Source organism: Orcinus orca, chromosome 7 (genome assembly GCF_937001465.1).
Source record: "Orcinus orca chromosome 7, mOrcOrc1.1, whole genome shotgun sequence".
NCBI lineage: Eukaryota > Metazoa > Chordata > Mammalia > Artiodactyla > Delphinidae > Orcinus > Orcinus orca.
Genome location: NC_064565.1, coordinates 80643530 through 80660113, shown reverse-complemented (window position 1 = coordinate 80660113; position 16584 = coordinate 80643530). Strand labels below are relative to the sequence as shown.

Sequence of the window (16584 nt, the reverse complement as noted above, 5' to 3'; positions counted from 1 at the left end):
GACACTTTGGTGGAGGGTGGGGCAATTGAAGACCTTCTGTTGCACTCAAACAGCAACTAAGCATTCCACTGTGAGACTATGTATTTCCTTTGAGGAAAGAATTGTTAATTCCGAGATTCTCTTAGGCCATACGCCAGAGCACCAAGTCTGAGCCTTACCTCTACTGTTCTATGTAGGTGATATGCAGAAGTGTAGAAAGTGTCTTTGGGAACTTTCTTCCATGAGTTTTCATCTTTCCTCTGTGATAACAGTTGACACGGGAGTGGATGCTCTCTCAATGAGACCTGGGGGACTGTTGCTTTCTTGTCCTCAAATCTAACTCAGTGCTTAGCCTTTGGGGCTCTTCCTTTGCCAGTGCTCTTAACCCTGGGAGGGATATTTATCTTCTCCCTTCAAAGTAGACCAAATATCTCATTTTCATTATCCTTTTATTGCTATCATGCTATAATATGCACATTTAAAATAAACTGAACAGGCTAATTAGGAATCTTTGCGCTATTCAGATAGCTCTTAATTTCTCACCAACAAAATAAGGCACAACTGACAAAGGGAAGGATAGGATTCTAGTTTGTGCTGTTAGGTTTCCAGGTAGGAACGGAGGCTGATTGTAAAGTCAAGCATGAGTTCCGTACTAAAACATTTAAATATACGAGTCCTGAATTTAACATTTTACTGTTTTTTCATGGTGGTTGCATGTTTAAGTTAGTTTCTTAATTTTCTTTACTTTAACCTAGGGTAATGAAATTGGGTTATTTCAGTTTGCTTTATTCTGCTTCAAACTATATTTTTATCTTTTAGTAATGCTTTTGAGCATATCAAGAACCCAACTGACACATTCTGTTGAGTGATATTCAATATAATCCCTTGGAAAAGGAAAGAGTGTAAGAGATGTGGAGGGAAAAAGGTGTATTTTGTGTATTTTAATCTCTCATTTTTTTCTTGGTTTTGGTTTCTTGTTGTCAGCTTTTAAAGTTTCTTACCAATAAGTTTCTTATAATCTGTTTATTTTTTAAGATGGTGGGTGAGCAAAATGAATTATAGACAGTATTTCCTTTTTAAGAGGGCCTCCCATACCCCATACCACCCCACCTTGGAAAGCGTGACTTGGAGAACAATTGTTCTGAAGCTGAAGCTTTTCAAAGCATTGACACAGATTGAAGGAGTTGGGGGGAAAGAGAAAATGGAACCCTGAGAATCTGTCCAGCTATTGTTCAAACAATCAATGAGAAAGATACTGACCTTTTATGTTCGCAGCAGTCATTTTTGAACAAACAGAGGCTGTCAGACTTCTGATTTTTTACCGTGTTGCTTTTTCCCTCTATGAAAAATTGTAAGGAGGTTACAGTATAAATAAGAGAAAATTCTCAAAGACAAGTCAGGATATTGCAGCTGGTAATGCCATCAAGGCACTGATGCCAAGGCTCTTGATGAGTGGGTTCTCAGAAAAAAGGAAAAATGAAAGTACTGTGATTTGACCTTCCTGGATAAACACAAAACACAATTTAAAGATCTCTTTGAACATTTTTAGCAAAATAAATTTTATACTGATAATAACACATACAATATTAAATAGAAATGTTACATTTTTACTGTCAATTGTTTTGCTTACAAAGTTGTATTGCAGCAGTTTGTAAAATATCTATTTATGAATTAATATACCTGACATTGAGTTGTCCTTTCTTTCCTTTTCTTTTCTTTTTTAGTACTGGCACTAAACAAGAAAAAAATAAAATCAGCTTTGGTTGCTTCACTAACCTAGGATATGATGAGGTTGGTAAACTCAGTTCAAGTTAAATTTTTTTTGCCAATGATATTGCACTTCTGAGGTCTATATTCACTCTAGTGGAAAATTGGTTGCAGTAAGCTAAATATTTATAGGCTACTAGACTTCAAAAAATTACTAATTCTTATGTTTGTCTTTCTGACTGCTAATATATTCTGTACATATCATTTTTAAATGACTTATTCTTTGTTTCCCCCATATATGTAGAGAAGACTGGGCTAAACACTTGAATGGTTGTATGATCATAATTTAAGTAGCTTTACAGGCTAATAACTTCCCTAAAGAAGCTGTTCTGTCATCTACAAAATGGAGAGAATAACATTTTGAGATAGAAATAAAATAACAAATGAAAATTGTTTAACATAAAGCATTAAAATGCAACATTTTAAGGCAGTTAAAAGACTAGAGAAATTATATATATTTGATTCAAAAAAAATCTATGTGAATATAAAGATTTTACATATATGTGTCTGTGTGTGTATGTATATATACACACAGATATATAAAAGCAATGTAATGCATGTAATGCATATAATTTATCATTATCTGTATATCTCCATGTATACTTAAGAAAAATTATGTGCATTGTGTATGTGATTCTAACTCAGTTTTAGCTTACATAAATAGAGGAATGTATAGTTATATATTCATTTACTCTTGGGTATGTTCTTCTCTGAAACTATCACTATACGTTGATACTTATAGGTGTGGCCTAAACATATTGGTGATGGATATTTTTCAAGGTGTGGTATTGAGAGTTATGGGAGAAATGATACTGGATATGGAGTCAGAATAACAAGTCCTGCGTCATGGATATGTCAAATATCTGAGACCTTTAAAAACTTCAATTACTTTTCTGCAAAATGGTAAACAGATTACTTAGTATACAGAACTATTGGAAAGTTTAAATGTGATTATACTAATGAAGGTGCTTTATAAGACCAAAAAGAATGATATATGACATATGTTAGTACCTAGAGCAAACTGATATAGGTGAGTTACAGGTGGTGATGCTTTTTAAAGAGTAAGGGTATGTGCTCCCTCTCCTTGAGGGAGGAGTCTCTACATAAATTATTTGTAATTCTTCTTCATGGGAGGCTTTTTTCTTCATGATTTATTTATTTATATCAGTATGGACTCAAGGATATTTATTTTATTGTGGGTTACAATTCAATAGAACTTCTTTCTTTTCTTGTTCCAGTTGTTCCACTTTTGGCCACTGGGGGCTCTTTCAGTTGGCCCCTGTGGCCCTTTGGCAGGCATACACCCATTATTGTGTGTTTTTGTTTGTTTTTTGGTTTATTTATTTATATTATTTAGCATTTCCTTACTTTCTGGTACTACAAGATGTTCCAGTCTCATCTCATCTATTTCCTGCCTCCATTCCAGAATCTTCTGTTTCTCCAAGAAGCCCTGTTTTTTTTAAATTGGAGAATGGAATTAGAAACCAAGACATGGGTGCAGATGCCCTTGTTGCAACTGAGATGTGCTTGCTTCTAGGCCCTCTTGGCTGACAGCAAAAAATAAAAAAAAAAAAAGTATGTGTCTGTACTAATCTGTGTATATCTAGCTAGCTATAAATACTTCTCTATATAACTATATGTATATATATTAAGCTAAACATGCTGTCTTCAACTCTAATCTGTTACCATACGGATCATTATAGTCCCCTCCCCTTCCTTTTCTGTAAACTCCAATGCCAACAATGAGAAACCTGGCTTCCACCATCCACTATCAATTTACTTAATTGTTTAATTCCAGTGTGCATGTAAAGCAGTATCAAAATTGTTAACCCATTTTCTGTTACCTTTTTTCTGCCCCTGGATAAAGATGTTTAGATTTCTTATCATTTTTAATCTTTACACTCTTACCTAGTTGGTTATTTCTTCTCTTCTCTCTTTGCTCTACTACTTTCTTTGGGCTTCTCTTGAAAAATCCTCAAAATACCTTTCCTCCCCACTTATATATGATTTCTTCAATTAATAAGTTTTAATCTTACAGGATGTATATCAACCTACTTCAACTTTTTTTTGAATAGGTCCAGGTTACAAGGAACTATTTAATTAGTGCTAGTCAAGAAGAAATCATTGAGAAACTAAAATTTCAGAACGTTGACTAATTTTGAACCATTGCATGCTCTCAAGATTTAAATAAGTTGTAATATTAAAACAATATTATATTTACATGCATCTTGAAATATACTTAAATTGTTTTATTTCTTTGATTATGTATACTTTGGTTACAAACTGCTTCTGTTTGCCAAAAACAGAAAAAATTAGGTGGTATGTTTGGCATTGAAAAGAACGATAACCTCCATTACTGGATCAGAAACTGTATAAAGTTATGAAATATGATATTTATGTTGCTTTTTCTTTCCTATGGAAATGGGGAACATAAGATGGCTTTTGGAACAGCTGAAGAAATATTTCGGTACATAGCTTTAGGGAAAACACAAGCAATACAAAATATTTACTACATAAACAATCTTTGTGCAAGGTCCCACAGAATCTGTGTTCTAGGTATAGTAGAGGTGCTGTCCCATTAAAAAGAAAAGCTACAACAACAGCAAAAAAATTGAAAATTTCTCTGGAAATATATATGCTTATATGAGATAAGAGTATAATCATTACATATATTTATTTATTTTTTGACTCCGGCTGGTGTTAACATACAAAATCACTTTCATATGTGTGAATTTCCACTCTCCTGTATTTAAGGCACATATATGTAAACTATTGATTCCCCAGACACTCAGCATTTAGCAGTGTCCCTATAATACACAGGAAAGCCCACCACAAAAATGGAATTATCCAGTTCAAAATGTCAATATGCTGAGGTTTAAAAACTCTGATCTAAATAAGTATGCAATACTTGTTCACACTGTTGAGGATGGTGAGCATATGCAGAAATCCATTTAATTGGTGCAGTCACTTCTGTAACCAACTATACAGAGTTAGGCCAAACTTTCAAGGTTAAGGGCATTATTCTAACTTACTTCAGATACCAGCTGCAAGTTCAGGGGGTTCTCAGGCCATCTGTACCTCTGACCAGCTGGCTATAAATTCAGGGTTCCTCCTTACCCCTTCAGGGTTTGATAATTCACTGGGACAACTTACAGAACTCAGGAAAACATTATACATAGGATTAAAGTTTTATTATAGCCAAAGGATACAAATCAGAACCAGCCAAAAGAAGAGACAAATAGGGTGAGATCTGGAATGGTTCCAGACATAAAGCTTTCATGTCCTCTCCCTGTGGAGTTAGGACACATCTCGATCCTGGCACATCAATTTGTGACAATATCCAGAGTATTGCCAAATAAGAAAGCTCACCTGACCCTTAATGTCCACAGTTTTTATTGAGTTTTCAATACATAGGCATGATTGATTGAATCATTGGCTATGTGGCTGACCTCAGTCTCCAGTGCCCCTCTGTTCCCTGGAGGTCTGGTTGCTTCACATAGCTTGAAATCCCAACGTACTTTCTGGGATGGCCAGTCCCCAAACTTCTTTAGCACAAACTATCTAGGGCCCCATTATGAGTCATCTCATTATCATATGCTAGCAGGTTCCACCATGATTAACAAAGATATTCCTATCACCTGGAAAATACCAAGGATTTCGAGACTGTCTCCCAGGAACCAGGGACAAAGAGAAGCCAAAGTCCTTATTATTCTGGAATTGATTTTCTAGATAGATGAATGTATAATGGTGAAATAATATCATTATAATCTGTATATTTATCAAATATTTTTACCAACACTATATTTTATAAATATAAACAGGAGCAGTTGATTGAAAACATTTTGCAAGTCACATGTAAAAAATGTAAATAGGAAGAAAACTTGTAATTTCAATCAGAGAAGAGGGTAAGTTGAGAGTACACCTAAAAAATATATACAAGTTTGGATACTAATCTGCAACTTTCTACCTCTAGGAAGACAAAAATAAAATAGTTTAAATATAATTCAGAGAATTTTGATTTGTTAGAAGAAGTTTATTTTCTTACAATTATAGGTATGTATTACTGAAATTAAAGCTTGAGAAAAATGATTTTGAAATCTATGAAATGTATATTATAGAATATATAAATGCAATGAAAAAGGCATTTAAAAGACCTTGGGAGTGGAAAATTTAGAACAAATCAAGATGTTAGTTCTTTTTAGTAAACATCAGGTTGTATAAGACTCAGATATTAAATACTGAGGTGCACAGATTATGAAAAAGTATAATTGCTGAAGTACACAAAGCTAAAGGAAAAGCAGCATATCTGACCAGATAGCTTATTTGTATTAACTTATAACAAATGAGGTATTTATAAAAATAATTTCAAGAAAGTAGAACGTGATGTATAGTGTAACTATATATGCATGCAAAAAATGTGTGAGAGCAGAAAGGAGGAACAGAATAAATTGTAAACAAACAAATAGAAACCTATAAAGAATACTTCTGAGGAAGGCTATTTGAAAACTACCAGGATAAACAGAGCATCAACCTTTTAAGAAGAAGGCCATTAAGGCAAGAAGACAGCACTACAAAATCTGGAAAGTGTTTAGTTGACCAAGATTTGAGGAAGAAATAATAGCTTTCTTTTGTAGCTATGGTTATAAAATTGGGGGTGGGGGTGGGGTGGTATTATTACAGTTGAAGGAGAAAGACAAAGAAGTATTTCCTAGAGCATAGTACAGATGAATATGGATGGAAAAATGTGTCTAACTTTTAAAGGAAGAAGAAAAGGAGTAAAAATTTGATGAAAAAATAATTAAAAATATTATTTTCAATTAAAAAATTCTGGTTTAATTTGTTTCACAGAGAAAATATGAAAGAATGTTTCTAAATATTTTTGATAAAATATCATTCCTTTAAAAGTTCAGTAAATGATGCTTCCAGTATTACCCAGCTTGATTGTTTCAAAAGTAAATGTCTTCTCAAGGATCTTTCTGCCTTCTGATCCTAGGACTCTAACCACCATAGCCATCAAATATTTTATGGGCTCTAAACAGAGAAGGGTGAGAGTTCTTTGGGAAAACATATTACTCTCCACAAAAGAAGTGCTTGGATGACATGATTCATGACATTTATTTGACATATTGCACACCATTTTGATTTTTAGTTTGATTCATTTGTGTGATGCAAAAGAAAAGCAGTACCATAATTTGTTGATTTATGGTTTGTAGTGTAATTACAATTGAACTCACTTTTAATCTGAATTTCTTAAAGTGTTATTAGAATATGATAGATGAAAAGGTATCAAGCAAATAGTCCTTCAAGTCTTAATTTGTATTTGCTAATTTATTAACATTCTTTTTAATATCATTGTCCTTGCATTGGCTGGTATAAGCCAAACAGCCTGTAATCAACTGGGTCCACTCTGAGATCTGCCAAGCCATTACTCATATACCTCCTACCCATACTGTATCCTGGGGCTGAGAACATACTTCTCTCAAAATATATGAAAAATATCATCATCATTAAGGCTTTACAAAATTACTCTCTGCTACCTTTTTAAAAAAATAAGCCATACTCTATGAATTTGATTTAGTTGGTCTACTATAAGAATGTCTCAAATAATTTGAACATCTGATAAAGAGAACAAAATATTACTGTGGAGGGATAGTGTAGCAGTCTATTAATACACATTAGGAAGGTTCAGACATGGCCTTTTGATAGAAGGCAAGTGAGTTTTATTAGGAGTGTGGATAAAGTAACAACTATAATGAATGACCCAGGGATTCCTACTAGTAGTATTAATAAGGGAACTGGAGAGTTGGAGAAGAGTAATGTGAAACTCTAATATTACAATACTTACCATTCCCTGATGTGAGATTGACTAGTATATGTATATTATATATGTACATATATCTAAATGTATATTATATATGTGCGTATATTTTAAATTAACTTTTATTGGAGTATAGTTGATTTACAATGTTGTGTTAGTTTCTGCTATACAGCAAAGTGAATCAATTACACATATACATATATCCACTCTTTTTTAGATTTTATTACCATATAGGTCATTACAGAGTATTGAGTAGAGTTCCCTGTGCTATACAGTAGGTTCTTATTAGTTATCTGTTTTCTATATAGTAGTGTGTATATGTCAATCCCAATCTCCCAATTTATCCCTCTCTTCCCTTTCCCCCTTGGTAACCATAAGTTTGTTTTCTACATCTGTGACTATATTTCTGTTTTGTAAATAGGTTCATTTGTACCATATTTTTAGATTCCACATATAGGCAGTATCACATGATATTTGTCTTTCTGTGTCTGACTTACTTCACCCAGTATGACAATCTGTAGGTCCATGCATGTAGCTGCTAATGGTATTATTTCATTCTTTTTTATGGCTGAGTAATATTCCATTGTATATATATACCATGTCTTCTTTATCCATTCATCTGTCTATGGACATTTAGGTTGCTTCCATGTCCTGGATATTGTAAATAGTGCTGCAGTGAACATTGGGGTGCATGTACCTTTTTGAATTATGGTTTTCTCCAGATATATGCCCAGTAGTGGTATTCCTTGGTCATATGATAGTTCTATTTTTAGTTTTTTAAGGAGCCTCCATACTGTTCTCCATAGTGGCTGTATCAATTTACATCCCCACCAACATTGTAGGAGGGTTCCCTGTTCTACACATCCTCTCCAGCATTTATTGTTTGTAGATTTATTGTTGATTGCCATTCTGACCGGTGTGAGGTGATACTTCATTGTAGTTTTGATTTGCATTTCTCTGGTAATTAGTGATATTGAGCATCTTTTCATGTTCTTGGATTGGAAGAATCAATATTGTCAAAATGACTACTACCCAAGAAATCTACAGATTCAATGCAATCCCTTCAAATTAGCAATAGCATTTTTCACAGAATTAGAACAATTTTTTTTTACAATTTGTATGGAAACACAAAAGATTACAAATAGCCAAAGCAATCTTGAGAAAGAAAAACAGAGCTGGAGGAATCAGGGACCCTGAATTCAGACTATACTACAAAGCTACAATAATCAAAACAGTGTGGTACTGGCACAAAAACAGACTTATAGATCAATGGAACAGGATACAAAATCCAGAGATAAACCCATACACCTATGGTCACCTAATCTATAACAAAGAAGGCAAGAATATACAATGGAGAAAAGACAGTCTCTTCAATAAGTGGTGCTGGGAAAACTGGACAGCTACATGTAAAAGAATGAAATTAGAACATTCTCTAAAACCATACACAAAAATAAATTCAGAATGGATTAAAGACCTAAACGTAAGACCGGATACTATAAAACTCTTAGAGGAAAACATTGGCAGAACACTGTTTTTTTTTTTTTTTTTTTTTTGCGGTATGCGGGCCTCTCACCGCCACGGCCATTCCTGTTGCGGAGCACAGGCTACGGACACGCAGGCTCAGAGGTCGTCGCCCCCGGGCGCAGCCGTTCCACGGCATCCTCCCGGACCGGGCCACGAACCCTCATCCCCTGCATCGGCAGGCGGACTCCCAACCACTGCGCCACCAGGGAAGCCCGGCAGAACACTCTTTGACATAAATCACAGCAAGATCTTTTGTGATCCACCTCCTAGAGAAATGGAAATAAAAACAAAAATAAACTAATGGGACCTAATGAAACTTAAAACCTTTTGCACAGGAAAGGAAACCATAAATAAGACGAAAAAACAACACACAGAATGGGAGAAAATATTTGCAAATGAAGCAACTGACAAGGGATTAATATCCAAAATATACAAACAGCTCACACAGCTCAATATCAAAAAAACCAAGCAATCCGATCAAAAAATTGGTGGAAGATCTAAATAGACATTTCTCCAATGAAGACATTCATGTGGCTAATAGGCACATGATGAATTTATTTATATGTCATTCTTAATTTAAGTTTTTTTTTTTCAAATTTTATCTATCTGAATACATTATTTTACCTAGGGTTAAAAAATACATATTTATTACTTTTATTGTACTCATAAAATACAACCTTTTTCTCCTTACTTTTCAGAATTATTATTTTGTTTTCCCCAAATGAGTTGTTGCAGCCTTCTAGGAAATTAAGTTATATTGTAACTAAAGCACAAAAAGATATCTGAGTTTTTTCAAACTGAAAAATGGTAAACACCTATTAGTAATTTTTCATTTACAATATTCTTCTATTCTAGTGGTATTATTAAGCTTATTGAGCATCTAGTTTGGAGTTCAGACCTGCTCATCCTAACCCCACTCCTTTCAATGACTCCATATTGCTCCAGACTATTGTTCCTCCTGACTCCAAAGTGGAATCATCTAAATCTGGTCATTGACATTTAGAACCAGGGGTGGTGCCGACCATGAGAGCAATTGGTGTTTAATTGCTGATACTCACTATTCTGTTTTTGTTCAATAAAGAATTCTCCTTTCAAACCTTACTATGTACCATATCTAAAAATAACAATATAAGCACATCAATTATCAATTAAGATAATCTAAACCACATAGTTAATTAATACCATACTCAAGTTGGGAGGGGAGACTTGCTTTGATCTACTTCTGGAGCAGTTCACAAATGGTAATGCAGGTAATCATACATTTAAAAATTCTGGTTTTCTTTGTTTGTTTTTTCTCTGAAAGAGTTAGTCACACTAATTCACCCTACCAGCTTTGGAGGTAAAGTAAACCATTTCCACAATTTTCACCCTACCAACGTTGAAGGTAAAGTAAACCATTTCCACAATTGAAGAAATAAGAACAATCACTTCAAAGACTTCCACCCAGGAGTTCTTTACTATAAGGACTAGTTCCTATAGAAACCTTTATAATTATCACTGAGTCTTCAGTCTGCTTTCAAACAAAACAGACAAAACAAAACAAAGCACTTGTGTTTCATATGGTTGATGCATTGTCATTCAGAATTTGATAATGACTAGATTTATAAGCACTGCAATTTTATTTGACAGATAATTTTTGAAACTAGAATGCATGTACAAAATTTTGATTGCTATTCTTCTTTAGCAGAAATAATTTTGTTACCACTCTTAACTGAATCTCATTACTGAATGCCTTTGGGGAAGGAGTGGGGAAGATATGAATAAAATGAAGAAAACAGGAATACTTTCTTAAAGTAATACAAGGAATGGACCTGAAAGGTGTATTTTATTCTATTAAACACTTGTTTGAGGTATCAAAAACATTTACCATATGCACATTTACATTCCTTTTTAAATAAATTTTTATTTATTTTATTTATTTATTTTTGGCTGTGTTGGGTCTTCGCTGCTGCATGCGGGCTTTCTCTAGTTGTGGCGAGCAGGGGCTACTCTTAGTTTCAGTGCGTGGGCTTCTCATTGTGGTGGCTTCTCATTGTGGAGCATGGGCTCTAGGCGCGTGGGCTTCAGTAGTTGTGGCACATGGGCTCAGTAGTTGTGGCTCATGAGCTCTAGAGCACAGGCTCAGTAGTTGTGGCACATGGGCTTAGTTGCTCGGCGGCATGTGGGATCCTCCCGGACCAGGGATTGAACTCACGTCCCCTGCATTGGCAGGCGGATTCTCAACCACTGCACCACCAGGGAAGCCCTACATTCCTTTCTGATAAAACATTAAATAAGTAGTTTTATTCAAGTGACTAAATTACATACATCAAATCATCATTCTATTTTTAGAGAAATAAAGGAGAGATCGAGACATAAAAAACTTTATAATACTAAGATTATAAGTATTTTTTAAAAGAACTTCCAAAAGGAAAAGGATTGCTTTAATGAATAATCCACAATACTTCATTGCGTTTTTAAAAGTTAGATTTATATGCTGGATACTGTATTATACAATATAAAATACTTCAACAAAATAATATAAAAGTAACCTTACTAAGAACCTAGTAGTGATGTTTATTTATAATAAATTACACTGTAATTACAAAGTTGTCTGTAGTTACTAGCTTACGCATTATTAGTTAAATAATGGTTGTTTCACAAAGTAAGATGACCAATTCAAAAACGGTTGAAAATTTTATTCGACTTGCTCAAGGCCTAATATTGTGTTGCGGTATTTAGAGGAAGATATAATACAGATTATTAATATATTCTAAACTGTGCATCACATAGAGTAAATATTTAGGTTTAGGAAGGGGAGAAATACAGAGTGAAAATATGCTTTGGAAAAGGTGAAAAACCCATTTTTAAATGTTTTGTTGGTAGGCAACGTACAAAGCATGAATACAGAAATATGAGACTGTTCTTTCAGTCTATTTCGTAAAATATCTTGAACACATCAAATGTAGCACATATGCACAAGCAAATAGCAATAATAAAATATTATGTTACCCATTAAGTAAAATATATCAAGAGAAGCATATTTGACATGTGCCCAGTAAATTATATAAAAATGGATTGCTGAATCGAAATTTAAATATCAGCTATTAAATCAAAAATTAATGTGCTATAATTCGGCAACTATATGAAGTAAACTCTAATCATCAGAGATTAACTGAGTAGTCTTCTTTTTATTGGTACCCTTCTCTAGTAGAAATTGTGTTGGCAAAGAAAACACTAGCTGCAGTAATAAGTCCCAGCATATCAGCAATTTAGCACAATAGTGATCCATTTCTCACACATGTAACAGCAAATGAGGGTGTTCCTGGTCAGCATCAATTTCCATCTTATGATTTGACCATCCCCTAGATTCTCAGGTCCTCTGAATCAAGAAAGTATTAATACATGGGGAAAGATAGGTGGGAAGCCATGCCTGCTTCTTAATTGCCTCAGCCCAGAAACAACACAAATCTCTTTCATATTCCTTTGGTGAGGGTTTGGAAATGTAGCCCTAGGCTGGGCAGCTGCTTCCCATCGAGTTCTCTGTGCTACAGAAGCAGAAGCACGAATATTGGTGGACAGTTAGTTGCCTTTGTCACCAGAATGAAATATAGCCAAGTTTGTTTTCTATGTAGAGATAACTAGGATAAAATTTCAAATCTTAAGAAAAAGCTTGAAGTAAACATTTATTAATTCATTCAATACACACACACACTCTCTCTCTGTCTCTCTCTCTCTCTCTCTCTCTCTCACACACACACACACACACACACACACATACACACACACATGTATTTTCTACTCTATGCCTCTGCTGGTAGGATTAATTCCAACAGACCTGGAATTAGCCAGAACTGTTCCACTGAAATAAGAAATGTCCCTGCATGACACTAATCCTGAGGAATGACATGAAATGTACTGATAATTGTGTTGGTTTTTAACTACGGGTTCTAGGAGTTTTGAGGCAGTTTGTACAAGCTTATCAGCATTGTTTATTGGTAACAGTGAGATTCACAATTTGCCCAGGGTCTCTGTGAGACACCCCAAGAAACCCCAGCAAAGACTCTATTTTAGGCATCCTGGTTCTGAGGTGTTCTCTACACAGATCAGTGGTTCCTGATCTGAGAAAAAGAACTGTGTGCATATCAGCCTTTCAGAGAGAGGGTGGTAGTACTCACTTGGCCTTTGCAGCCCTCTCCTGAGGCAACCTTTGCTGTGACACATACCCTGACTTTGATGCTGTTGCTGTGTTATTTCCTTTCTTGATAAATAACTTCAGATTTGTAAGCATTGCCGTTTTGATCCTTTTGTGCCTTCCTCAGCCATCCAAGCCTGTTTAACTGTCACCCATCAGTGAAGTGCCACACAATTTTAGTTACTAAGGAAATAATAATGAGCGATAAAGAAATTTTTTTTAAAAACCTACCCTTTTATTGGGATTCATTGTATGACTTCAGATAGTGGTAAAACTACATGAAGGGAATAAAATAGGGCGATAGAATTGGGAGTTACTGGAAATGGGAAGACGTTAACTATGGTGCTTAGTGAAAGCTTCTAGGAGGACAAGTCATTGGAGTAAATCATTAAGACAGAAAAAATGATTAAACAGTAATGTTAAAGTCTGGGGTAAGAGTGATCCCTGTTCAGGAAATAGTAGGAACAAAGATTAATTGATTGTGCCTATACTTAACACTCTGAAAATTGAAACTTATGCCCATGTTGATCAATGAACTTGATTAAGTTACAAAGAGTGTCACTGTGGCTGAGAAAGAGTAAGTAAGAGGTAGAGGTGAGAGCCCAGTCAGAGAGCCCTGCAGGGGCCAGAGCATGTAGCAACTTGCAATCCATGGTAAGGATTTTGTATGTCATTTTAATTGCTATGGGAAAGTTTGGATGGTTTTAGTCCTTGGATAATGATATAATTTAGAATTAGTGAAGAGATCAGACTAAGAAACTTTGCTGCCATTCTAATGTAAACATACGTTAATCTACAGTTATTGATATTTAAATTAATTTGGTATTTACTTTGGAAAGAGAGGTCTTATGACATCACTGTAGCTAATTTATCAGGTTCCTTGATCAGCACAGGTGTAAAGCCTTTTTTATTATAACTGCTGTTATTTTGAAGATTTGTGTTTATAGTTTTACCTAGCACAATAAGAGCCACTAATCTTTTTTTTTTTCAGGAATTAGATATATTTTAAAGGGAATTTTTTCACTTTCTAAATGATGGGATCTTGGAGTCTCAGCTGAACATAAATGTTTCAAGGTTGATATCAAGGAGTTTTTCACCTTCTTACTTAAAGGTCTGCTTTTAAGGATATTGTAATGACCCTTCGAGAAAGTAGCTTTACAAAAAATGTGTTATAAGAGGTGTTACAAAGTTCAAAGAAAGTTATTTTAATTTTTCTTCCTCCAAATATATATATCTTGTTGATTCTAAGGAGCACAGTTTTTCCCACATTTTAGCATCTCTGAAGTAGTGTACATCTTTCAGTCAATAATAAGACATAGTTTAACTAGAGATTTTTTTCTTTATTAATGGACCATAAAATAATGGTGTTTCTTGCATTTGATGATATCTTAAATTTAAGGAAATGTAGTATATTTTCAGTGGTAAATGACAGTTCAAAAACGTCCTAAAGGAAGAAAGAAACATAATTTACCACTTGATTACACATTAGGCTAATGGGTAGCTCTCTATTCTTTAAGCATTAAATATTTTTTATAACCAACAGGTATTTGTTGTGTGTTGTTTCTTTTTTCTTGGATAGAGAAAAACTCCAGAAATTATTCAGTTGAACACTCTTATTTTATAAGGTAGAAAATTTGTTTTATATAAAATAAGATGACAAGCTGCGATTTTGCATTCCTTTCAGTTTTGTTTTGTTTAGTCTTTTAAAAGAGAAATGATAGAGGAAAGATTGTCTGTGATTAGCTAGATACTATCTTCACTTGGAAGTCCCCAAACTTCCATTTAACAGGTAGATGAATTAAGCCCATAGAAGTCTGATGATTTGTGTAAAATTATATAAGAAGTCAATGGTAGAGCCATATTTCTTTATGCGACCAGCACTCTTTTCCATGAAAACCTTTGGTAGTCCTTTGCAGAAACGTCTTGCAAAGCTGGTAGGCAGTTATTACTGAAAGCATGCCTATATGTTTAAAATTTTGGGATATCTCAAACTGTGTGCCATGAAACATTCATATCAACTGAGATTTTAATAGGTGATCTGAAAAAATAATTTCTGTGATCAAATACATTTGTCAAATGCTGGGGTTTTTAAATTTAATTTGTTACTCTTACTTTCTCTTTCAGGAGTTTCTTTTTATAAATAGGTATGCAGAAATTACTTTGTATTTAACTTTAAAACATTTGACTATGAATATTTTTATCATAGAATATGTATTTAAAACTTGTAAGATATTGATATTCTACTAAATATTATTTGTGGAGTGATACTTATGATTTTCCCCCCACATTCTATTAAATCCACTTAATAGTGAGAGGCTATATGAGTGGTTTGTTTTGATAAAGCTTAACTCATAGGCTTTATATTTTATTCCTGCAAGATTTTAGTATGATTTAATAAGATATTAGATTATCTGTATGTCCACTCTTCATTGAGTGCTCTGTTTATCCTCCGATAGGATCAACTCCCTGAAGCAGTGTTACTATAGCATGGCTCCACATCCTCTGCCCATAATGAATAGAGTTTGACATGCAAAGTAGACAGTCATCGGCTATTGTTACGGATTGTATGTTTGTGAACCTCCCCAATTCATATGTTGAAATCCTAACTCTCAATGTGGTGATATTAGGAGGTGGGGGTCTTTGGGAGGTGATTAAATCAGGAGAGTGGAGCCCTCATGAATTTTACAAGGATTAACATCCTCATAAAATAGAACAAATAGACGGAGAGCCTTCTTACCTTCTCTGCTGTGTGAGGACACAGCAAAAAGACAGCTGCCTGTGAATCAGAAGGCAGGCCCTTGCCAGACACAGAATCTGCTAGTGCCTTACTAGACTTCTCCGCTCTGAGACTGTGAGAAATAAATGTTTGTTTAATGTTTAAGCCACCCTGTTTATGGTATTTTTGTTATAGCAGCCTGCGTGGACTACGGCAGGTATCCTAATCTGGTTCGCTTTCCAAGTAAGATATAAGGTTAGAGGTCAGGCTGGTTAGAGGGGAGAGAAAGTACTAGAGGAGCAAATGCAGGAGCCATGCAGTGGGCTCTACAGAACAAATAATGATGGTATCCTGTGACCACCCACACAGCAAGCCCTGAAAGCTGTAAATTTTCATCTATATTGCAACTGTTTGAGGTCTTTGTGAAACAGGTAAAGTTCAGGTGCCTATTCACTGTGTAATTTTGGATTATGAAAATGTAAATTTTAAAAACATACATTTTAGCTAAATATGGGACTTGTTTAAAAAACAGAAGGAAAAAAATATATATTATATAAAATAGTGTTGACAATATTTTATAATTCTATTATGAAATATAATTGTTAC

General features: G+C 34.4%; 1 long non-coding RNA gene across 1 annotated transcript in view; it reads left to right on the top strand.

The window, feature by feature from the left end:
* Positions 1 to 1748, top strand: part of LOC125964973 (uncharacterized) — a 214740-nt gene extending 212992 nt beyond the window's left edge. Inside the window, exon 3 of the long non-coding RNA XR_007478361.1 lies at positions 1704 to 1748. This is a non-coding gene — a long non-coding RNA (uncharacterized LOC125964973). The remainder of the gene's footprint in view (positions 1 to 1703) is intronic.
* Positions 1749 to 16584: the final 14836 nt, after the last annotated feature.